The following is a 25,507-nucleotide window of genomic DNA, read 5'->3' on the forward strand; positions in this document are numbered from 1 at the left end:
TCAATCAAAACAATTTTTTAATACTAAAAAAGCCCGGGTTTAATGGGTAAAATGCTCCCAGGTGTTTTTTCCGGCCCTCCAGAGAGGAGACTGGGAAGGGAAACTGAAAACCACCTGTGTGTTTTCTGGACAAGAGTTTAAATACCCTGTGGGAGTGGTCTTGAGCATTTCTGGAGAAAGAACCAGGTTTGATGGACTTTTTCAGATGAGAGAGTGTTTGGGGAGAGCGACATGGGGAAGGGATTGAGGTTGAGCGTCCACTAGAACAATCTCAGAATTTTGGGGCTAACCAAGCCCCTGTTAAGAGTGTATCTCACATGGTTTATGAAGGCATTAACAGTCTTTTTTCTAGGGCTAGGGTGAATTGAGAGAAACTTGAAAATCTTTCTCATCCAAATGTGAAAATAGAGAATTAAACAAAGCAAATAACACATTTAAAAAAAAACTTTTCATGTAACATATTTTGATAATATTTTTTCCTCTGTAACCCTCCTCCAAAGCTCCTTTGCACTTTCCTGCCCACTGGACTTCAAGTTTTCTGTAAAAATATACCAACTAAAAAAACAAAAATCCCCAAACCTAATAAGAAGGGAAAGAAAAAATAAAAGCTTGAAAAGTCACACCCACACACCCACATACATAATAAAATACTCCATTTTGTGTTGGATAACTACTCTGGGGCCTGAGGCATACGACCTTCCCTTGAGTGTGATAGTTAGACCCACTGACACTTCACTGAAGAAAATTTATATTCCCTTTCTCATCTTCTGCCAATTGCAAGCAATCTCTTGGTGAGCGGTGGGTCTTTATGTATGCTTGCCCTTTTCTGTTCTGCTGTTTTATTTTAACCTGTCCAGGTCTTATGTGTGTTTTCACAATCTCTGTGGGTTCATATATGTATTTGTCCTGCTGTGGGATTTTGTCTAATTTAAGTTTGTATTTTGATGGTGCCTGAAAAAATATGAAAGCTGTTCTTATGCAGACTAATATGACTGCCTAATTCATATTCAAATGCAATTTATGTTATAGTTCTTTTACCTATATCAAAATAATATATATAATATAATATTGATATAATAACTACTCAAAACATGATTTTATAGTTTAGTGCCTTCATGTTTAATAGTAAAAAATTAAACACGATGAAAACATCGTAGATCTCAAACCATGAAGCATTACATTTTTAATTAATCTGAATTATGTAGTTATATGTTTTTCTAATCCAGTATAACTTAAGGCTCCTGGGATATTCAGCCTCAGAAACAATATTTTTAAGGAGATTGAGGAATTTTCATATCTTTAACTTTCAAACTGCAGGTGGCCCTCTTGATCTTTCAGTTTAGTTTTTATGTTAGTAACTTTTGTTCTACTTTCTTGTTGCCCTCTAAGTACTTAGAAAATATTTTTACCCAGATTAATAGATTTTCTCTTGAAACTTCTGGTTATCCTATTATTGGTTTATGGGCAACATGGCTTTGTTTCCTCACATGTAGAAGATTTTTTTTCCCAAATATTACTAAATCAGAATTTAGAACACCTGTGATCTCCTTCTGCAGTTGAACTTGCTAAGTATCAATTATACTGTTAATAATGCTTCTACAAGATGACACCAGTGGTGTTGTATTATATAAAAATTACAATAAAAACCAAATGATGTTTTTCATTTTCCTTCCTCTTGTTTTCAGTGTAGCATTCTGAAGGCATATTAAAGAGTTCCACAATAGCCCAGAATGGAGTATAACAAAAGTTTATTTATTTGGGGACAAAACTCATAGTAAGGCTAGATGCTCATCTGTTTATGCTGGAAGCTGGAAACTGAATCCAGAAGAAAAGGGGGCCTGCACAGGGTTTTCATCTGCACTTAGAGTACATCAAACCATGCCCAAAATGGACTGATATCTAAAAGGCTATTGGCTGAAGGAGTTCCCACAACTGCATTCGATGTAAAGAATATGCATTAACTACTTTTTAAGATACTAGATTAGTCTAAAATATGAGGAAGCAATGGAAATAGTCCTAGAAAGATAGTTCTTGGCAGTACTTGATTATGTTAAAAGTATAAGTGACCATAGCCAAAACATTGTTGGCACCAAAGGTCTTATACTAAGATGTTCATCAAGTAATGAAATTATAACTCCAAATATTGAATTCTTCATGATGTCTTTCTTATAAATATTCTTGTAGTACCACTATAATAAGTAACTGATACAAAACTGACCTTAAAAATGACGCATATGGCATTACTGCAGCTGGACTGTTGTCCTGGAGATTCACAGAGGAGGCCTCCTAGGAATTATTTGTATTTTCCTTTTGTGTAAAGTTTTGTCTAGAAATTCACTGTGCAAACAGTAGCTATTTGCTAGCACCTGTTTCTGTTGAGGGAAATGGAGTCTTTTATTTAGAGACCATCAGTTGCCATTTCCTCACTGCACAATGGATGTATATAAAAGGTGAACATTCCACTGATGCCAAAGGAAGCCTGAGCTTTCAACATCAGGGTCCCATGTAAACATTGAATCTACCAATGTTTTCTTTTTACTATGCATGCCATTACATCTAAAACTTTTTTTAAGAACAAAATAGGTTAATTCATAACCATAACACAAAACTCCCAAACTACAGTTTTTAATTTAAAATCCAGCAGTATGTGAAATGTTGTCACAATGTTTTGTGTTAGCGTGCTCATTTGCATAAATATTACTTTAATCTTCTTAAGGTATTAGCAAAGTAATTTCATTATAGAAGTAATGATGTCAAAATAGCCCATAGAATATTCTTTTAGTGATCATGGAATTGTTTTCAATGTATCTATTGTTATTCAATCTAAATGATTGGGAGGTTCATGATTAGTCCTTTTCAGTGTGACATTTACTACCTTTATTACTTACCAGCTGTCACTGACTCCTGACAGTTTTACCTGTCAGTTTGGTATTCTGCTAAAGCCAGCTTCTCAATGGCCTGCCTAGCATTTTTGTTTTGTTTTTACAGAGCTTGATCCCATGATCATGCATGCTAAGCAAGTGCTATTCCCGTTGAGTCCCACCCCCTGGTCTCTGTTAGTTGTCTCTTTTTATTGTTAGTATTTAGACTGTTCTTCACAAAACTTTCTGAATAAATTGAAATGTTTTGTTATTTTTTTCTGTTTTAATGAAACTTTTACTTATTAATAGTTCTCATCATCTTTTAACCTTAATTGCTTGCTTCTACAATCACAGCTTATTATATCTCAATGTTAGTCTCTTCTGGGATAGTTCTGGGGCCTTTTCTCTGTAGCTTTTGAAACAAACAATTATATTTTATAGGTATATGTTATGTTATCATAGTATTGCAAGACATACAACATTTGGGTTGTTCATACATTTTTGCTATTGTGTATCACTAACAATACCCATTATGTGGATGGATTTCTCTCATCTTACATTCCTAATTTTTAAGCTCTTTACCCTTTTGCTCTTATGTTACTGTTACGTTACATTTGAAACAAAGGGGTTCAAGTGTAGAAATTTTATTGTAACAAGAAATATGATAGAAATTATTCCAATTATAAGTTGATTTACTATGCCTCCTAAAACATCATTTAGAAAGTACATTCTGAAATCCTTTTTATAAACTTTTTATTAATAGGGCTGTGTATGTGTGTATATACTGAACATTCAATTCAGTGCTAAATATACAGTAGCATGTGCGTTATTATTAAATTATAAGCAAAGCACTATAATAATACTTCTAGTTTTATCTAAAGGATATAGTTCCTTACTTTACAAGAGTCTTGCATATCTACTTTGCTTATCTCATGTATTTTTATTAATATTTTGATTTTCTATTTGATACCGTCAGCTACTTAACAGAGCATTTACTCAACATTGCTCTATTCAAAGAGCAGCATTGTAAACAACAACAACAACAAAAAAAAAAAACCCAAAACACTATTGTACCCATATAAACCATGTGGAAACTATTATATTTTATCCTTTCTAAGACTCTGGGTTCTGTATTTTGAAAGTCTAATCACACTGTCAATCACTAAGACTTCCCACAACACAGTGCAATAAAAGTTCATAGTGTGATACTAAATTGTTCTTCAGATATATTTACCTATCCATAAATACCTCTATATTAGTACCAATTCCATGTTGAGAAATTAAAATGTGAGGTTTTTATCTGTATGATTATAAACCCCCTAAAAACACTTAAATTGTTTAACATTGAAATCTGGACTTTCAAAATGAACTCATTTCCAAATTAAGACAATAACATTGGAGACCAGGAAAATACCAAGTCTAATAAACTAAGTCAGTTATGTTAGAATGCTAGTAAATGTCTCTTTAAAAGGTCATCTCTATTACTTCTTCTAGTGTTCACTTTATTGGCATTTCTTTTTAAACTCTCTCCATCCTTTTCTCTCTAAAACGATAACGTGTTCTACAAGTTAAACTTAACTAAATAGAAAACTTTATAAAATATTTTATATGTTTAAGCAAACTGAATCAATAGAGAATATTTTACTATTCAAACAATGCCCATAATCACAGTTTCTTTAAGGATGTTTAAAAGCAAAGGGTTAAAAATTAGTAATATTTATAAAGATTGTGTTCCACTGCTGTTAATTTTTCATACGTATACATGTGTTTTTGTTTGCTTGCTTTAAGACAAGATCTCACTATGTAGCCCTGGCTGGCCTAGAAGTTGCTATAAGGAGTATGTTGGCCTCAAACTCAAAGAGATGTACCTCCCTTTGCCTTCAGAGTTATGAGTAGTATTTTTGTTTTAAGTTATTGGTGAATCAATGTAACTTTCAAGTTCTTTACTCATAAATGTGATTAAATTCATATCTTCACAATTCTAAATTCATGAATAAGTATTGAGTTAAAAAATCCTACATTGAAAATGGATATATAAAAGTGGTTTAATTTTATTTCTTTTGATGACAACCCCTTCCATTTGATATTTAAATTTTCCCAGTAATCAGTAGGGAAGGGAAGCTGTGTCTTCTATGAGAATGTAATAAAATGAAAATATTACTTCCTTGTTTCTAATGATTTAGGAGATATTTCAACTATTTAAAATTTGAAATCATTATTTTGGTTTTTAAAAAAATAGTTTGGTAATTGTTAATGTGTTCATTTATTTGTGATAGTGCTTTACGATTTAAACCTAATAGAAAATACATTTTATTAATGTTAAAAATGAAAACACAAGAAAGTACAGATTTTTCCTGATAGTACGTTGTTATACTTTACAAACAGAAATTAATATGAAAATAAAAGTGATTGAAAAGTATTGCAATTTTTACAGTCTGTTTTCATTTGCATGTAATTAAATGATTAATAATTTCAAATATATTCTGAGTAAGCACAATTATGATGTAGATTAGTCTTCAAAAAGTTATATATTGTAGACATAGGCTTTTGTTTTTGTTATTTTATAACTCCAAAAATATAGGAAAGTGACAATCAGTGTGGAATTTTCAAGTCTGCAAAATATCATACCTCGAGATTATACAGAAGTGATTTTTAATAAAAAGTCAAAACCTCGTCCTCCAGCAGTGCTCTTTCATTATACTGGACTAGAAAAAAATATAGAAATCAAACTATCACCATGTAATGATTTAAAAATTTATCCACACTTGAGACCTTTGCACCATTGTGCTATTTTCACATAACCTCCTTCTGTCACGTATAAAAAATAGACTCAGACCATTATAGTTCAGGCAGAAATATATTATGATTGTATTCTCCTGCAAAGGTTTTGCAACTTGAATTTAAAAAAAAATGTGTGTGTGTGTGTGTGTGTGTGTGTGTGTGTATGCTGGATGCAGTAATCTAGGAAAAGTCTCTATATAACAGTGAGCATGGTATTTTTCTAGACAATGTTGGTCTCAGAGGTCCCCATTAAAAAGAATAAGGATTGCTACTTCTCAAACTTTGTCAGATACTGGGTATATTACCTGCATACAAAATGGAGGCATTGCTGATACCAGGCTACCTTTATGATAACCTTCTTTATATACTTACAGGTCATATCAACTGCTGTATGCATTATATCAGTGTTACCAGTGCTTTGCTTGTAAGCCTCTGTAAGTAATACACAGAGGAAGAAATCACAGGCCTTGGATTGTGAAATGTCTAATCCAGTTACAGTGATGCAGTGTTCAAATGAACTATAGCAGATTTAATGAGCAATCTAGGACAGAGACACATGTACTGGACACACCAGGGAAAGAGATTACATGTAGAGGGACTAATTAGCATGAAATATGAATACATTCATATAAGTCATCTTGATCTATTGGAGTTCTTCATTATTGGGAATGATTTTTGCATGAAGCTAATGAAGAGAAATTCAGGAGTTATGCTGTATAAAGAATTTTAAAATAGTATTTTAACTTTTTGAATCTGCAACTTCTCTATCTACGGCCAAAAAAGAGGTTGTAGATCATAAAATAGGGTGATCAAGTGAATATTGTCCCATTTCCTACAACATCTGAAATACATTTGCTAGGGAACAAGAAATGTCCTTCAGATAACTAGTCACCTAATTAACAAGAACTTTGAACTTGGTATCTTAGTAGATAAACACTACATATTAAAAGTAATCTTGCATTTTAATATGGAAATATGGGAATAGAATATTCCAGAAATGCACCTCTAGTCAGAGGCACAGAGCTTGGTTTTAGTTGCTTAGGGATTTTATGTAGCTTTGGCAATGACACTTGTATGTGGAATGATATTTCTAATTGATTTAATTCTAATTGAAATTGTTAAAATTCAAGGTTATAATACTCATTTGAATATTAGGCATTTAGTAAAAATGCTTTCTCCCTTAATTTCACATTTAAAAATTTACATGTGAGATTTCAAAGTGTAAGTTTCAATGCAACTTGATATATCATGGCTGGCTGATATCCATGGGAGGCCTGCCTATATTTAAAGGCAAACAGTGGAGGAGGAATGGGTGGAGACAGTTGGAACTGGGAAGAGGGGTGAGAGGGAAAAATTTCATTGGAATGTAAAAACTAAGAAACAAACAAACAAACAAAACCTTGCCAGGTGGTGATGGTAGTGTACACCTTAATCCCAGCACTCTGAAGGCAGAGGCAGGTGGATCTCTGAGTTCCGACAGCCTGGTCTACAAAGTAAGTCCCAGGATAGCGCACAGAGAAAACCTATTCCAAAAATAAAACAAAACAGAGTAAACACAGCTAGTTTCTGGAATTGTTATTTTTTCACTTTTCCTAGTCTTCAAAACAGTTTGAAATTGGATTGTCAAATATATACTTTTATGTTAAAATACTGAATGTTAACATCTCATTTTATTTTTTTGTAATTTTTTGTATTTTGTTTTGCCAAATATCTTATAAACTGCTATAGAAATTCTGATGAAAGGAAATTCACTATTTTTCACATGTAAAATTAGAGTGAGAGTATCAAATAGAATAGTTTCATAAACTGGCATAGGGCTATGCTGACTAGCAGTGAAATAGACCACAGGAACTCACAGCTTGTGCACAGGGAATTATGTAAGTGGTATGGTGAATTATTAGAAATGGTGAAATAAACCACAATATTAGAATAAAGGTATAAATAATCAGCATTTTATATGTCCTGGTCTAAACAAGTTAGTGGTCTATTCATTTGACTATTGTGCTACCTCTTGAGAGTTGACTAGCCAGAGGTAAACCATGAGTCAGACTGGTTCTTTGTATGAATACACTTACAATATTCCTTCCATTTTCCCCTGTCAAATTTCTGACCTTTTTATAATTAATGTTACAACAACCTACTGCATTCGTTTAATTGTTCATATATAAAGTAAAGGCTATAGAGTACATACAGGGAAGTAACTGACCACTGGGATTTGATAGCCTATCATGAGGATCATTCCAAGAGAAATGCAGTTCCCCATCATTCACCAGACATTAACCACCTGTAGTTTTCCATCTAGGTGTGTGACCTAGTGAAGTTACCTCATCCATATTGTCATGTTGATTTGTGGTTATTGTGTAGTTCTTGTTTAGGTGACTGTATTATTCAGAGTTTGTGAGAACAGTCAACACCCTTTTTCTGTGTAGAGCCACTGCCTAGCTCTTAACATACTCCCTCTCCTAAAATGTACCCAGAAACTTACTTGTCCAGGCTGTGCTATAGATGTGTAAATTCGAGATCTATACACCAAGGTCACATATTCTCTGCTTATTGACCATTGTGGTTCTCTGTAGAAGCTCCTTTTATGAGACATGAGAGCTTCACATACCTGTGGGTATAAGGATAAGTATTTTGAATAGAGTTACGTGCTATATTGGTTTTGGAATATGGCAATACTATGTTCTCTTTTAGAGCCAAGAGTGGTTCATAAGTTTAGCCAAGAGTAGTTCATAGGTTTATCGTACCAGGCATGAGCTCTTATTAAGCAGGCCTTAAGTCCTGGCAGACATCTGTTGGTTTCCCCCAAGATATAAGTGCCAGAATTGAACTGTTGCAGATACCCTGCCAGGCCAGTGGTTGTTGTGGTTCTATATTTTAGGCATTTTTATTAGAGTGGTATAATTTTTCTTATTACCTAGTGATCTTACATGCTTATATTAACCCGTCATTACCTTTGTTACAGTTGGTAATTTTTTTACTCAGATATTTTTTCTTTATTAATTTGGCTTTAAAGTGTTTTTAAGATATATCATTGATTTTGTTATGGTAATAATGATTGTTTTGAATGAAATGAAATTGATGGAGCTATATAAACAAGAATTTCTTTACAACTAAGAAGTTATTCTTTAGTTATATTAGTAACTGAGTGGCATATAATGACTCTAATATAGACGGCTCAAGAGAAATTATCCAAGTTGTGCTATTCATTATCCCTGGCTTCCATTCAAATGGAGTTGGATGTGTTATTTTCATACTCTCCTTCTTGAGTCTCCATCTGTGACAGTCTCTTGGCAGGATTTCAATCCACTCCTAAGTTTCATCTCTGTTGTTGGTACTGAGCCAGTTTTTCCGGCTTCAGGAAGGAGATCTTTATTAATGCACATTTAGTACCCTGGAACTCTTGTGGTTGTGAATGTACTAGTCAGCATGGAGGACAGGCAAATATTTTGAAATTAAGGGGGTCAGGGATATGTAATGAAACTGCAGCAGGTCAAATTGTAAATGACCCTTACAGCTGATGGTCTAAAATTGTCACTCCTTACATGAGAGAGATCAAGACAGGCTGTTTTGTTTGCTTTCTCAAACTTGGTGATTCGTTGGTAGACATTATGTAGAGAGATGTAATAATAGAGACTAAACATGTAACGTTTTACTCAACACTTTATTTTTGAAATTTGTACCATTACAGAATTTTAAGGATAAGACTTAGCGAATACTCAAATTGTAAGTGTGTGTGTGTACACCTGTGTGTGTACACATGGCTACATGAATATGTGCATGATGAGCATTTTGAAATGTTTACAGTTGTATTTGGTAGGAGGCATTAATATGGAAAACATTTATTAAACACATTTGAATGTTTGTAAACATAGTGAGATAAAAGCAAGTGTTTTTACAGTTTCTATAACTTAGAGCATATCTCAGTTAAATTTCAGTGTTATTTCAATTATAAACCGTACAACAGTTTTTTTTTGTGTGTGTTCATTGCTTGTGAGCTCCGTAAATTGAATTCTAGAAATAATTGGAGCTTTCCAATGATATCTATAATTCTCTTCTGACAAGACAGGATTGTAGTTCACATCATCAGATGTCACAGTTGTGACCAAGAATGCCACAAAGTAGTGTATCTTGTCTGGTGATATAAGGTCTATGCTTGCATCAAATATATTTTAATTTTCATGTACATCTCAGCCATATTATTCTGTATTTGTGAGTATTTACAATTTAATATGTAGACTTACACATTTTATACATGTTGTAGGTGCATATGTACTACATTTAAGAAATCAAAACAATAATACAAATACTGCGTTTTTTATATGCTCATGCCTTTATTTGGTGATTGTAACCTTTCATTAGAAATGATAATAACGTTTTATCTTTACATGTTCACTGTTTTAACAACAACAATATTGAGAAGTTTTTGTTTTGTTTTTAACCTATGGGTAATATTTCCTAATTGGAAAAAATTATTGTACTTTCACATGCATATTAAGCTATAAAAGAAAAGGAGGATCTGTTGTTTGTTCAGTGTTCAAGGAACTAGAGAACATAAGTGTATACTGTATCTGTATGGATTTTAAGAAATTAATATTGTCTTCTCTGTTTGTCAGTGATTATGAAATAACTCTTGATGACATTTAGCCCATCTTTGCCTCATTTGTTCTTTCATTCATTGGTACATGTTTCCCCCTGTAACCATTCATTGATAACTTCCCATGGTAAAACATTCAAAGGACAGATGATATAGGAAATTGACAGTATTTACATATATATTGTTAAAATGAGGTAATGAATGAGAAAAGGCTTTAAAAGGGAGAATGATTTCCTGACAGGGTGTTTTGTTTATAAAGTGTTCACTTCAGATTAAATGGGAATGTCATGACCCGATTATGTTTCAGATACTCATTTGTGGAGAAGTGGGTTGTCATTTTTTCTATCTGTGATGGGTTTTTCTTTTTATAATTTCAATTATAAATTGACAGTTATATTCTGAACATCGATGTTTTTCTCAGAATTAATTTTTGTTTGTTCTGGGGAAATCTAAGTTAATAGTAAATTCAAGTTTATTTAATATATTTTCTTTTATAGAATTTCTTCACTATATGAATTGATTAGTGAAAAGCTATTGCAGTGCTTTTGTTTCTTTACGCAAATCAAACATATTGTTTATGCACTGAAACAAAACATAATACATACCAGCAGAAATGCACATAAATGAGTTTGTATTGAATAAATGTATTGCTAAAGTTGGAATTCGCAGTAGTTGAGAAAAATCAAAATGAATGCATTTTACATCAAATTTTGTACATGGAATAGAATCTGTATTTGTGTGTTCATTATAATATTCTCACGGAGTCAATCTGTTAATAGAAAGTTAATTAGATAAACAGAATGTGATGTACTATCACATGCATATTAAGGTATAAAAGCAAAGGAGGATCTGTTGTTTGTTCAGTGTTGAAGAAACTAGAGAACATAATGCTAATTAATGCATGTCAGACACAAAAGTACAGATACCTCATGTTTTTACTTTATATGTATAATTTAAAAAGTGAATCCTAAATAGAGAATAGAACATTGATTGTTATCTGGAATGGCTGGTCATAGTGAAAGAGTATGACAAGGTGTCATCAGTCTGTACATTGGTTGAATTTAAACAATAATGTCCAACATTCAGAATCACAGGAAAATTATGCTCTACAGCAATTAATTGAGTATATCAAAATAGTTTACAGAGATGTGTATTGATCACTTTTCATTCCATTACAGATATCAAGATAATAAATTTATCAAGAAAATGTTTCTTTTTTATTAACCGAATTAGAGGCTTTTGTTACTGGTGTGTTTGACCAGCTCCCGTTAGCACCTAGCTGTGGACCAAGTGATTATATCACTATTGGCATTCACTACTGGCACTACTGGAGGTTATTCATATCCAACATATAGCAAGAAACATTTTACTCAAATGTGAAGAAATGATAGATGTCTGAAGTGTTACTATGTTGGACAAACCTGACATGTTTATTTCTCATGTGCCTGCATGGAAATACCACACTGTAGTCCATTCATATATATAATCATTATGTACCAAATGTTATCTCTCTATTTGTTTGCCCATCTGACTATCCGTCTGTCAGTCCATCTACCTACCTACCTACATACCTACCTACCTACCTAGATAGCTATCTTTCTGTTTTTATCTATACCTATTTAAGTAAATAAAACTCTACTGAAAATATTTTCAATTTTAAACAATCACAGTATTTTAATTTTAGAATTTAAAATCTTGTTTATCTCACAGTATCTATAGTTGAAAATATATGGCGATTCAGATTTACTAATTTAAGCATTTGAAGATGTGATTTGACTTTATTCATTTTGTTTGTCAGTTCTGCACTTGTATATAGTGCATTCTGATTACTGTTCCCTCTCCCTCTTTGTTCCTATCTCTATTGATCGTACACCCACCAGTTCCTTTCCATGACTCATGTAGGTGGCCCTTGTTAAACTAAATTAGTCACAAAACCATTTATTTACTTTTATGTAAAATAAAAGTCTGCAAAATCAAGTGAATGCTATTTTTAAAAACAAACAAACAAACAACTTTAGGCCCTATTCAAGACGCTGCATCACAAAAAATTTTACCCGCCAAAACAGTTTATAATGTTCTAACTATTCATGTTAGTGAGGTCTTCTCTGTTGATTGAATGCCTGATGGAGGTGAGTCTTGTATCTTATCTGTTGCTTTCATTGGTTAATTAATTAAAAAAAAACCCTGCTTGGCCCTCTGATAGGGTAAAATTTAGATAGGCGGAGTAGACAGAACAGAATGCTGGGAGAAAGAAGCTGAGATGGGCAATCACCATGATTCTCCCACCCACACAGCTGCAGGTTAAGATCTTCCCTGGTAAGCGACCTCGTGGACTACACAGATTATTAGAAATGGGTTAGATCAATATGTAAGAGCTAGCCAATAAGAGGCTGGAACTAATGGGCCAGGCAGTGTTTAAAAGAATACAGTTTCTGTGTAATTATTTCGGGTAAAGCTAGCTGGGTGGCGGGACACAGCCCGCCGCTCCATACAACAAATGCCACTTTGTGAATGTGAGCAAGCTTTGTCAGTTTTAGCTTTTCAATTTAAGAGTACTTACATTAGTTATTTTACACAAAATACTTTAGTTTGTACAGAGAAGAGCTGATTTCTTTAAAGCTTTGCCCATGGAGTACTTTAGATATCTTGTATTAAACCAAACCTTAGAATTCAGAGAGCAAAGCACAGCAACTTTTATAGCTTGGGATATTTTAAGTTTTATGGATATATTTTATGTTTATATCCTAGACTGAGGACTTAACATTCTGGTATACACACACACACACACACACACACACACACACACACGCATGCATACACACAGAGATTGCAAAAAACAAGGATTCAATTCTTTATATATAATTTAAAATAGTAATATTTGATCTTTTCTAGGGGCTAGTTTTAGAAGAACAAACATTTCTGAAATCTAGTAGAAAGTACTGTATTCATGATTTGTATTCTTTGAAAAGCGTTTTGAGGGCCATGCATGAATGCTTTTTGTAAATAGTGAACCAATTAAACAACACCACTAATACAATAGAGATATTTAAAAACGGAAAATCATCTCCCTATCTTCAGAGTAGAAACTTCCCTTAATTTGCATTTAGAAAGCTCTAAATTAAAATGCTAAAGGGAAGACAAACAATTTCAGCCACTGCGCTGGTACTGTAAATACAACTGGTTTACTTGATATAATTTTAAATGAATACTCCTGATATTAAGACATCATGTTCAATCATCATGCAGTAGTAATCCACAGAATGATAGAAAGTTTTTTGCTTTGGACACAGTTTTTACCACATTTAAATATTAATTTATTTTATATTATCAAATTAAATTTTGACATCTCTATACAGAAATAGATAGCTATAAAGAAGAATGACTTAATGCTTTGCCTATGTTGGTGTTATTTCATTTGTGAACCACTGTGAGTTTGAACATACAGCAAAGAAAATATGTAATAATGCTTCTTCTTTTAAAATCCATGATATGTGTTATGAAATTGTGATGTTTCAGTCAAAAATATGGAAAATGTCTGAAGAATTTACACTCAAATTCTGCACAAGAGCGTATAGGTTTTTGATATACTTAAATTTCCTTTTATCGTCTGTGATTTTTGTTAACACAGCAATGTTTACAACTTTTATTATTTTTTTTCTTTCTTTTTTTTATTGAGAAAAGAAAAAAAAAACAAATTTCCTCCTCCTCCCAGCCTCCCATTTCCCTCCCCCTCCTCCCAACCTTCTCCCCCTCCTCCCAACCTTCTCCCCCTCCCCCCACTCCTCTCCCCCTCCCTCTCCAGCCCAAAGAGCAGTCAGATTTCCCTGCCCTGTGGTAAGTCCTAGGTCCTCCCCGCTCCGTCCATTTCTAGGAAGGTGAACATCCAAACTGGCTAGGCTCCCACAAAGCCAGCACATTACGTAGGTTCAAAACCCCATGCCCTTGTCCTTGGGTTCTCATCAGCCCTCATTGTTCGCCATGCTCAGAGAGTCCAGTTTTATCCCATGCTTTTTCAGTCACAGTTCAGCTGGCCTTGGTGAGCTCCCAATAGATCAGCTCCACTGTCTCAGTGGGTGGGTGCTCCCCTCGTGGTCCCGACTTCTTTGCTCATGTTCTCCCTCCTTCTGCTCCTCATTGGGACCTTGTGAGCTCAGTCCAGTGCTCCAGTGTGGGTCTCTGTCTCTGTCTCCATCCATCACCAGATGAAGGTTCTATGATGATATGCAAGATATTCATCAGTATTGCTATAGGATAGGGTCATTTCAGGTTCCCCATCCTCAGCTGCCCAAGGAACTAACTGGGGACCTCGGCTTGGGCATCTGGGAGCCACTCTAGGTTCAAGTCTCTTGCCAACCCTAAGGTGGCTCCCTTAACTAAGAACCGTGCTTCCGTGCTCCCCCATCCAACCTTTTTTCATCCCAATCCTCCCCCTTCCCCAAGCTCCCCCCATTCTCCCTCTATCCCCCCTCTCTCCCCATCTCCCCTTACCCCCATCCCACCCCACCCCCAAGATCTCAATTTTCTCCCCGGCAATTTGGTCTACTTCCCTTAGCCAAGAGGACAACTATATGCTTTTCCTTTGGTTCACCTTCTTACTTAGCTTCTTTGGGATCACCAATTGTAGACTCCGTGACCCTTGTTTATGGCTAGAACCCAATTATGAGTGAGTACATCCCATGTTCATCTTTTTGGGTCTGGCTTACCTCACTCAGGATAGTGTTTTCTATTTCCATCCATTTGCATGCAAAATTTGAGAAGTCATTGTTTTTTACCGCAGCATAGTACTCTAATGTGTAGATATTCCACACTTTCTTCATCCATTCTTCCATTGAAGGGCATCTAGGTTGTTTCCAGGTTCTGGCTATTACAAATAATACTGCTATGAACATAGTTGAACAAATGCTCTTGTCATATGATAGGGCATCTCTTGGGTATATTCCCAGGAGTGGTATTGCTGGGTCCAGGGGTAAGTTGATCCCGAATTTCCTGAGAAACCGAAGCACCGATTTCCAAAGTGGTTGCACAAGATTGCATTCCCACCAGCAATGGATGAGGGTTCCCCTTCCTCCACAGCCTCTCCAGCAAAGGCTATCATTGGAGTTTTTTATTTTAGCCATTCTGATAGGTGTAAGATGATATCTCAAAGTTGTTTTGATTTGCATTTCCCTGATTGCTAAGGAGGTTGAGCATGACCTTAAGTGTCTTTTGGCCATTTGAACTTCCTCTGCCTAGAATTCTCTGTTTAAAAAATGGTGCTGGCATAACTGGATGTCAACCTGTAGAAGAATGAAAATAGACCCATATCTATCACCATGCACAAAACTCATGTCCAAATGGATTAAAGACCTCACTATCAATCAGAACACATTGAACCTGATAGAAGAGAAAGTGGGAAGTACCCTATAGGAGATGGGCACAGGAGATCGCTTCCTATGTGTAACCCCAACAGCACAGACTTTAAGGGCAACATTGAATAAATGGGACCTACTAAAACTGAGAAGCTTCTGTAAAGCAAAGGACACTGTCACCAAGACAAAAAGGCAACCTACTGACTGGGAGAAGATCTTCACCAACCCCGCAACAGACAAAGGTCTGATCTCCAAAATATATAGAGAACTCAGGAAACTAGACTTTAAAATGCTAATTAACCCAATTAAAAAATGGGGCACTGAACTGTACAACTTTTATTTTCAACTTCTTTATCTGCTCAGGTCTTAATCCCTAAAATATGTACTGAACAAAAAAGACCTTCCTCATAATACAATGAGAAATCTAGATGCCATAGTCCAAGACATTCATCATCAACATTATCCTGCATCTATCTCATTATTTCTTATTATTATAAAGTCTTTTCATTTATAGAAACATACCCTTTTTTACTGGTCCTTATCTGCCCCTGCATTATCTTAGATCCCCCTTATATATTTATTCATTTTTTTCCATCTTAACTGCTTCATTTTAAGTAACATAATTAATAGTCTATGTCCATTATATCTTCTCTTCATTAAAACGAACCATTCTTGATTCTATTTAATTATTTACCATTTCTTTGTTTCTAAGAAAATTTAAACCCTTGGACAAACACCTGTAACACAATAGTTACTCTTCCATTCATATCTTCTCTGTTCAGTTAACTCTAGTTAAACTTTGATCCCCATTATTCTACTTTCTCCTTTTCTCAGCATCAACAACAGCAAAAATCTATAGCCTTTCAATATCTGCTTCACAATTTTATTTCAACTTCTCAGCAACATCTGATTGACTTGACCATTCTGTTTTCAACTGAAGTGATAACCCTGAGTTCCATAGTTCTGCAATCCCCTGAGTTTTCTCCCTATTCATTGCTATACTCCTCTTCTACTTGCTGTTTTCTCAAATGTGGTGGCTGTTTTTGAGATTGATTTTGTTGTATTGTTCAGTATTGGTAATGACTTGACTGTGTAGAATAAGTGATAAAGAAAAATTAACACAAATGACTTCAATTTCCTTTACTCTGTTCAACATGATACTTCTTATTTTGAGCTTTTGTATTTGTGTTTATTCTTCATTTAACTTTTAAATCACTACTGTAGTTGAATATTAAAACAAGAACAACAGCCAAGTAGTGAGCATATTATGATTACAGTCCTTCCCACATTCACTACTGCATATAGAGTGATAAACAGTATCTGGCCCATTAAGAGGTCCGACACTTACTGCCACCTCTAGGGTGATCGTTCATCGTCCTCATATGCTTCTCCATTATAATGACGCCTTCTTTCCTGATTTGGATCAAAGTCCACCAGTTCTACCTGATCCATTTCATCAGTCTCTTCTACTTCCTTCCTTTCAGGAAGGAGATTTTCCAGCAAAGAAAGTTTATCAGGAGAGAGAAAGCCATTCTCAGGAAAGTTTACCTTAAACTCAATGATTAGATGTCCTTTTTCATATGGCCAATGATATATTGGCATACCTTTGTTCAGCACACATTTTATATCTCCATGCTTGGCAATCTGACCTGGATGAGAGGTGATGGCTATGGTTCGGTTGTCAAGAGTGGATATTGCCTTTTGGAAGCCGCACAATTCTTCAACCAGCTGTATGTCCATACACCTAAAAAGGTCTTCTCTTCGTCATGTAAAAACAGCATGGTCCTTCTGGTCTAACACAATGATAATGTCTCCTGGCTCCAGTCCTGGCTCTTGGTCTCCTTCACCATGGAATGTTATTTTCTGACCATCTTTCATGCCTTTATCAATATGAACTTCTAAAATCTTCTTCTCTCGAACTATCTTTCTTCCATTGCAGCTTTTTACATCTGTCTTTAGGACTGATGCATTCTCCGTGACCCAGGCATTCCATGCACACTGACTGAATTTGCTGGAACATTCCTGGTCTGATCTGATGAATCCTTATTTGCATGCCAGTCCCACGATATTTGGGACAGCACTCTACTGCTCCTTTCTTACCAACTCGGGCTTCACATTTGTCACAGATCACATGGGACAGAGGGTGAAATTTAGGAATAAACAACTCTTCCTTGTCTTTTATTAATTAGTGATACTATTTGTCAGACATCATAGAAGAGCTACTAGGCAAGCAGTTATATCTTTTTTTTTATCTGCTAAACCATTGCCCCAAACAGCTTTATTCATCAACCAATAAAACAAAACATATACAGAAGGACATTCTACATCATCTCCCCTTTTCTATTTAAGTAAAGGAAGATTTTAACTTTAACATAGTGAAATTACTTATACAAAACAGGCACCAAGCAAGAATTAGATTTACAATAGTTAGTCTATTTGTATTTGGAAAGTTTCATACCTAATTTATCTTTTATCATAACTAAGGAAAACTACAACAACTATTTGTCTTCAACTCTTTTTTTTTAATTTATTTATTTATTAAGGATTTCTGCCTTGTCCCCGCAACCGCTTCCCATTTCCCTCCCCCTCCCCCGATCAAGTCCCCCTCCCTCATCTGCTCAAAGAGCAATCAGGGTTCCCTGATCTGTGGGAAGTCCAAGGACCGCCCACCTCTATCCAGGTCTAGTAAGGTGAGCATCCAAACTGCCTAGGCTCCCACAAAGCCAGTACGTACAGTAGCATCAAAAACCCACTGCGATTGTTCTGGAATTCTCAGTATTCCTCATTGTCCGCTATGTTCTGCTAGTCCGGATTTATCCCATGCTTTTTCAGACCTAGGCCAGCTGGCCTTGGTGAGTTCCCAATAGAACATCCCCATTGTCTTAGTGTGTGGGTGCACCCCTCGTGGTCCTGAGTTCCTTGCTCGTGCTCCGTCTCCTTCTGCTCCTGATTTGGACCTTGAGATTTCTGTCCGGTGCTCCCATGTGGGTCTCTGTCTCTGTCTCCTTTCATCGCCTGATGAAGGTTAATATTCATGAGGATGCCTTTGTGTTTGTCTTTGGATTCACCTTCTTATTTAGCTTCTCTAGGATCACGAATTATAGGCTCATTGTCCTTTATTTATGGCTAGAAACCAAATATGAGTGAGTACATCCCATGTTCCTCTTTTTGGGTCTGGCTTACCTCACTCAGGATAGTGTTTTCTATTTCCATCCATTTGCATGCAAAATTCGAGAAGTCCTATTCGTGGGACATTGTATGGAAATCTGTTTCCTATATGTATTTCTCACTTTTGAAATGCAAGAAATGACAGCTTACTTTTAATTTTACAGAGCACAAAACACATAAAAAATAGCACAACAAAATGTTTCTCATTTAAGGTAAATTTGGAGCATTTACTTTTATGTGTGACCCAGTTCTCTATTCCATATGTAGATAACTCAAAACTTACATTTATTTTATATATGCATTTGAGTTAATTAATTTTTTAAACTATAAGATGCATCAAGGTTATGGAAATATCAAATATGTATGTGTACCAACATATGGAAAAATGTTGATTTGCCTAATAACCATACATTAATACTGTATTTGAGTTGCTTCATTAACTCAATTAGATGAGAAATGAAAATATCAAGCAGAATTAGACCACGAGTTTTAGTGAGGAAGCAGGATTTTTTTTTTAACCTCAAAACGTTACAGCTATACAAAAGCTTGGTCACATATCTTAAATTCCTTTATGTTTAATTTTATACCTGCAACATTAAAACCTTCAGAATTTTATAGCATTTCTTATAAACAGTGATTCTTTGTTTTCTTTAACGCTTTGTAAATTGGAAATACTATTTGCTGAAATAAATTTTCATTTGTTCAGTGAATTTGATATTCTGTTTTGCTTTCTGAAACTGCTTATTTGTTTTAGTTCTGGATCCTCTCACAAGTGTGCTAACTGATCTTAATTCAAATAGGCATACAGTGATCCACAGCAACAATCATGAACTTCACATACTTTCTATCTGACAAGAGCTAGTAATTTAGCACTTTCTATATGCAAAGAACTGCATAGGCGGCTCTCTGGCTTTTATTTTTATTAGAATTACTGCTATTTTGACTGAAGTTCATGCTAGAGTCCATGCCCTTTCCTTCCAAACTGCATTAGGTTAACATGCCATATTACATTATTCATTAGGTTCTTATGACCAGGCCTAAGCTTAAGGTTTATAACATGAAGGCATTTGATGTTTTTCTTCTGTTTTCAGTGCCTTAAGTGTTAATGAGAACAAGTATATTTTAATTGGTTTTTGTCTATAGATAAATTCTTTTCAAATCCCTCCTTGTAAGTCATTCAGTTTTTCTGAAGTGAATGTTGAAATTAATTGTGTACTTTTTTTTTCCATTATGATGGAGTAATCTTTGAAAGTTTGCTCTATGAAACATTCTTCTGGCATGTGCAAACTAGGTGTTTTTTATACCATTGCTTCCTTTCCATATGTCTTTATCCCTTTATTGCCACATTTTGAGTCTTCTTTTCCTTTATTTTCCACTGCTTTATGAATAATCATGAATTCTCATTTAGTTCGTTAAATAAAAGTAGCATAATTAGGAAGGAATATTAGAATTTCATTTGGAATCAACCAATCTACATTAATTACTCACAATGATTAAACATGTAGGGTGTTGTTTTGTTATTTGGTGTTTTTTTTAACCTCGTTGGAAAAGGCAATAATCTTACCACTAACAATGAAGTTGGACTTATCATCGGAGTTTATGAAAATGTGTCATGTCTGTGAAACTATACACAGTCACATAGCTTAAGGGAAGAGAACAACGTTGTTATGCTCTTTTGAGTGCTACATTAAACCAGATCACTGCCTGAAGATCCTATTTATTATGTCCATCTGATCTAGGACTTTTGGTACTTCTTTTGTCTTTGATTTGTCTCATCTTTGTAAAACCTGTCAGTTCTTTCTTGTTTAATTTTTATGGTGCCATTGAATAGCTGTATATCAAATATGCATAGTTAAATTTCTTGTTGGATTTTATGTAAATAATCTAGCATAGGGTGATATAAATTTATGGTCACATAGAATTAAGGTGCCAATATGATTCCTAGGTTTCCAAAAATTGTTGAGAGAATCAGTTTTAGACCATGGTAATAGCACCATGATATAGCACTTGTATAGCTTGTACAAGGTTCTGTGTTTTAAACTCAGCAGCATTCCCTGCAGAATAGCATCAATAGCTATACATTTGTAAGAGACTGTTTTTATACCTAGAAAATTTGTAAATCAATAAACAAATTTTGGTTTTTGAATATGAGGAGTCTTGAAATTTATTACTATCTATTGTATAAATAAGGTGATACTAAACACATACTAAAGCGTTAAGCTTTTAATTCTTAATTGTGTAATCTCCCTGGCCAGATCTGTTAAACCTTATGATTCAGCAAGGGTAGAAATTCAACATAATTTAATTTTTGTTTGTTTGTTTGTTTGTGTTTGTTTATTATGAACAAACCTATACAATTTGCATTTTCTAGGTGATATTGAGAATAAGTGAATAAATCACATAACTGATGGCTTGATGGCATTTAGGATGTTTATAGCAGATGTTTCCAGAATGTGGATTATAAAATATGCAGAACATAGATGGACTCACAGATGTCTATCCTGTAGTTTAATATTTTAGGCAATATCTATTTCTTGATATCTTGCTTACTACTATAGTATTAACTTACTTTTCTTTTTTCCTTTCTTTCACATTTTTCTCCTTTGTTCCTCTCTTTCTTGCCTTTTCTTTCCTTTTCAAGTCATTTAAATTCATGGTCCATAAAAATTGTATCTTAAGGTCTGTAAATATACGTAGGTTATGTGCTGACTCCTTCCATCCAACTCTCCCAGTCTTGTGTTCTGACATTCTAAAAGGTGTATTTTCAGGAGTGTTTATAATGAACTATTGTAAGCCAGGATGCAACTACAGCTTATCAACTCACCAGAGGAAGTATTCTCTGATGGTGTACCCCGTTAGCAAGGCTTGCAGACCACCAACACTGAAAACTGTTGCTTTCAATGGTAATTTCACTTGTGCAAGTGGTTATATAATTTTGGTGTATAGAATATATGCTGGGACATGCTTCATGACTAGGCCTATTCGTACCATGAGGACTGTAGACACCTAAGAGCCTATTTTGTTATTTTGCTTAGACTAATTGCACACAAAGCAAGTTCAAATTACACTCATGCATTGTCATGTAATGTGTACCTGTAATCTCATGATTACATGTTAGTCATATATCTGATGGTAGTCAGGAAGATGACTTTTCATTTGGTTATATAATTTTGGTGTATAGAATATATGCTGGGACATGCTTCATGACTAGGCCTATTCGTGCCATGAGGACTGTAGACACCTAAGAGCCTATTTTGTTATTTTGCTTAGACTAATTGCACACAAAGCAAGTTCAAATTACACTCAAGAATTTTTGTAAATAGGTCATAATTTTAGAACTTTACAGCTTTGTTCAAGGTTAGAATCACAGATGGCCAACCAAGGTTACTACATAAAGCTTCCTAAGAAAAACGTGTCAATTCTTCACTTGCCATTCCACTAACAATAAACCTGTGTCTCAAAGTTTGTCACTAGGCACTATTCCCCCGCCCACCCCCTTTACTGTTGTAAACTTGAGACCTTGAAACCCTTGTGTTGCCAATGACTCAACTCTTTATCTCTTACCCTAGGAATATCCTTTTGACTAATGAAAGGTAATTCTTGTATTTTTTTTTTATAGATTCAAGGCTCCTTTAAATAGAAGGATTGTTACAGTAGAGGGGGAAAAGAAGCTAAAATAAGAAGCCAGGAGGAATTAGAGGTAGGACAGGAGAATTAGAGTGGAAGCAGAACATAAAGACACTGAATCAGAAAGCACAGAGTGAGAGATTCATTTGCCCTCAGACATCCCAAGTCCTTTGCTGAACCAAGGAGGGGCTTGGGGCAGGCTCCCAAAGGCTCTCATTAGTGGATTATTTTGAAATTATATCTTCTCATTCTAAGCTCCATTTCTCTTAACTTTTCTCATATTCTGTCAGCGATATACTCTAAATTCTTCCTTTTGCCTCTATCTTTCACTTAGTGAGCTTACCTTCTGTTTTCTGGTGGGTATCAGTTTTATTTAACACACATACACTCACTCATACACACACACACACACACACACACTTCTTAAGAATACAACAGAAGCTGTTTTTAAGTATAAGAAGTACAGTATTTATTATGTCTTAATCTTTGTCTCATTTTCTCTTATGTCCTTTAAGTAATTTCATTTGGTTCTGTTACAGATCTACTAATTTTATCATGTATTAATATTCGGTAAAATTTCACTTTGTTGTATTTCTTTAAAACATTTTCAACATTTTTGTTCTTTGTACATTTTTTCTCCACAAAGATATATTTTAAATCTTCTAAGAAGGGTTTACTACTAATCTTTATAAATGATTAACTTTGCATTTACTATGATTCTACCAACCTAGGAGCAGGTTATACTTTTCCTTTTCTTTTACACCTATGTATGTCTGTGAATTTTAGGCTGTATCCAGGTTAGTTTTTTACTTACAAATTCTCAGAGAAAACTTTTACATTTTTTACTTCACACCAAGGATTGATATGGACAATTTTCTTTTCAAGTCCCCAGAGAGATGAGCAAGTTCATTTCTAATTTGTTGTTAAACTGACCTACAGTCCAGAGTAGCTTCCAGAACCATTTTCTCTTATTTTTCCACTTTATTCAGGCTAATGGCTTGGTTTCCATCCCTCCATATTGAGACTTTGCAAATTGAAGCTTAAGTTAATCTTCACTCAAGGTCAAAACTGCTGCTTCCAATGTTTATCCTCTTTGGCATCTGAATATTGCTTCCTTTATTTGATATTATATATGTTTCATGTTATTTTTAATATATTCAGAAAATTAGAATCTTTTCACTAGAAGATTATGCCAAGATTTATATTTTTTAATACTATACTTTGAGAAACATAAATTCGAAGGAAATTTTTACATTAAAATTTGATGTCCAGATTTTTTAATCTTATTTGCAGATTTCTAGATCTCAAATTATGCGTACTTGAATAGAGAAAATGCTGTACTTTGCTTCTTCTTGTTAAACTTAACTGGATAGTAGTATTTATTTTAAAAATATATTAATATAGCCATCTATTGTGTAATAAGAATAATTCTTGCTGGGCCGTGGTGGCGCACGCCTTTAATCCCAGCACTCGGGAGGCAGAGGCAGGCGGATCTCTGTGAGTTCGAGACCAGCCTGGTCTACAAGAGCTAGTTCCAGGACAGGCTCCAAAACCACAGAGAAACCCTGTCTCGAAAAACCAAAAAAAAAAAAAAAAAAAAAAAATAATTCTTGTGCCATTTTGTATGAAAAACCTGTTTTTATTAGTTTTAGTTTCCAATGAATAATACTAAGTTCACATTCTTAAGTAATGTAATAATGCTTTAAATGGGAAAAATTTAAAACAGCATAAATACAGTCAACACAGATCTTTGTATTAACAATGAATCAGTAATCATGAGTGCATATGTAGGTTTTTTTTATTGAGAAAAGGAAAAAAAAGGTTTCCCCTCCTCCCAGCCTCCCATTTCCATCCCCCACCTCCCGCCCCTCTCCCCATCCCCCCACTTTTCTCCTCCTTCCTCTCCAGTCCAAAGAGCAGTCAGGGTTCCCTGCCCTGTGGAAAGTCCAAGGTTTTCCCCCGTTTGTCCATGTCTAGGAAGGTGAACATCCAAACTGGCTAGGCTCCCACAAAGCCAGAACATGAAGTAGAATCAAAACCGCATGCCATTGTCCTTGGCTTCTCATCAGCCCTCATTGTTCGCCATGTTCAGAGAGTCCAGTTTTATCCCATGCTTTTTCAGTCACAGTCCAGCTGGCCTTGGTGAGCTCCCAATAGATAAGCCCTACTATCTCAGTGGGGGGTGCACCCCTTGTGGTCCTGACTTCCTTGCTCATCTTCTCCCTCCTTCCACTCCTCATTTGGACCTAGACAGCTCAGTCCAGTGCTCCAGTGTGGGTCTCTGTCTCTATCTCCATCCATCACCAGATGAAGGTTCTATGGAGATATGCAAGATATTCGTCAGTATTGCTATAGGATAGGGTCATTTCAGGTTCCCTATCCTCAGCTGCCCAAGGAACTAACTGAGGACATCGCCTTGGGCTCCTGTGAGCCACTCTAGGTTCAAGTCTCTTGCCAACCCTAAGGTGGCTCCCTTAACTAAGAATTGTGCTTCCGTGCTCCCCTGTCCAACCTTCCTTTATCCCAATCATCCTGTTTCCCCAAGTTCCCCCCATCCTCCCCTTCTCACTTTTCTCTCCCAATCTCCCCTTACCCCCATCCCACCCCACCCCCAAGATCCCAATTTTCTCCCCGGCAAGTTTGTCTACTTCCCATAGCCAAGAGGATAACTATATGTTTTTCCTTAGGTTCACCTTCTTACTTAGCTTCTTTAGGTTCACCAATTTTAGACTCCGTGGCCCTTATTTATGGCTAAAAACCAATTATGAGTGAGTACATCCCATGTTCATCTTTTTGGGTCTGGGTTACCTCACTCAGGATAGTGTTTTCTATTTCCATCCATTTGCATGCAAAATTCGAGAAGTCATTGTTTTTTTTCCACAGCTTAGTACTCTAATGTGTATATATTCCACACTTTCTTCATCCATTCTTCCACTGAAGGACATCTAGGTTGTTTCCAGGTTCTGGCTATTACAAATAATACTGCTATGAACATAGTTGAGGAAATATTTTTGTGGTATGATTGGGCATCTCTTGGGTATATTCCCAGGAGTGGTATTGCTGGGTCCAGGGGTAGGTTCACCCGAATTTCCTGAGAGAACGAAACACTGATTTCCAAAGTGGTT

General features: G+C 35.2%; 1 protein-coding gene and 1 pseudogene across 1 annotated transcript in view; one reads left to right on the forward strand and one right to left on the reverse strand.

Annotated features, from left to right (window-relative positions):
* LOC121437087 (protein diaphanous homolog 2-like) overlaps positions 1-25,507 on the forward strand; it is a 441,828-nt gene that overhangs the window by 45,829 nt on the left and 370,492 nt on the right.
* On the reverse strand, positions 16,916-17,715 carry LOC121437139 (annotated as a pseudogene).

The sequence above is a fragment of the Microtus oregoni genome, unplaced genomic scaffold, assembly GCF_018167655.1.
Source record: "Microtus oregoni isolate MIOR12 unplaced genomic scaffold, Mior012 000050F_ref0000143, whole genome shotgun sequence".
Lineage (NCBI taxonomy): Eukaryota > Metazoa > Chordata > Mammalia > Rodentia > Cricetidae > Microtus > Microtus oregoni.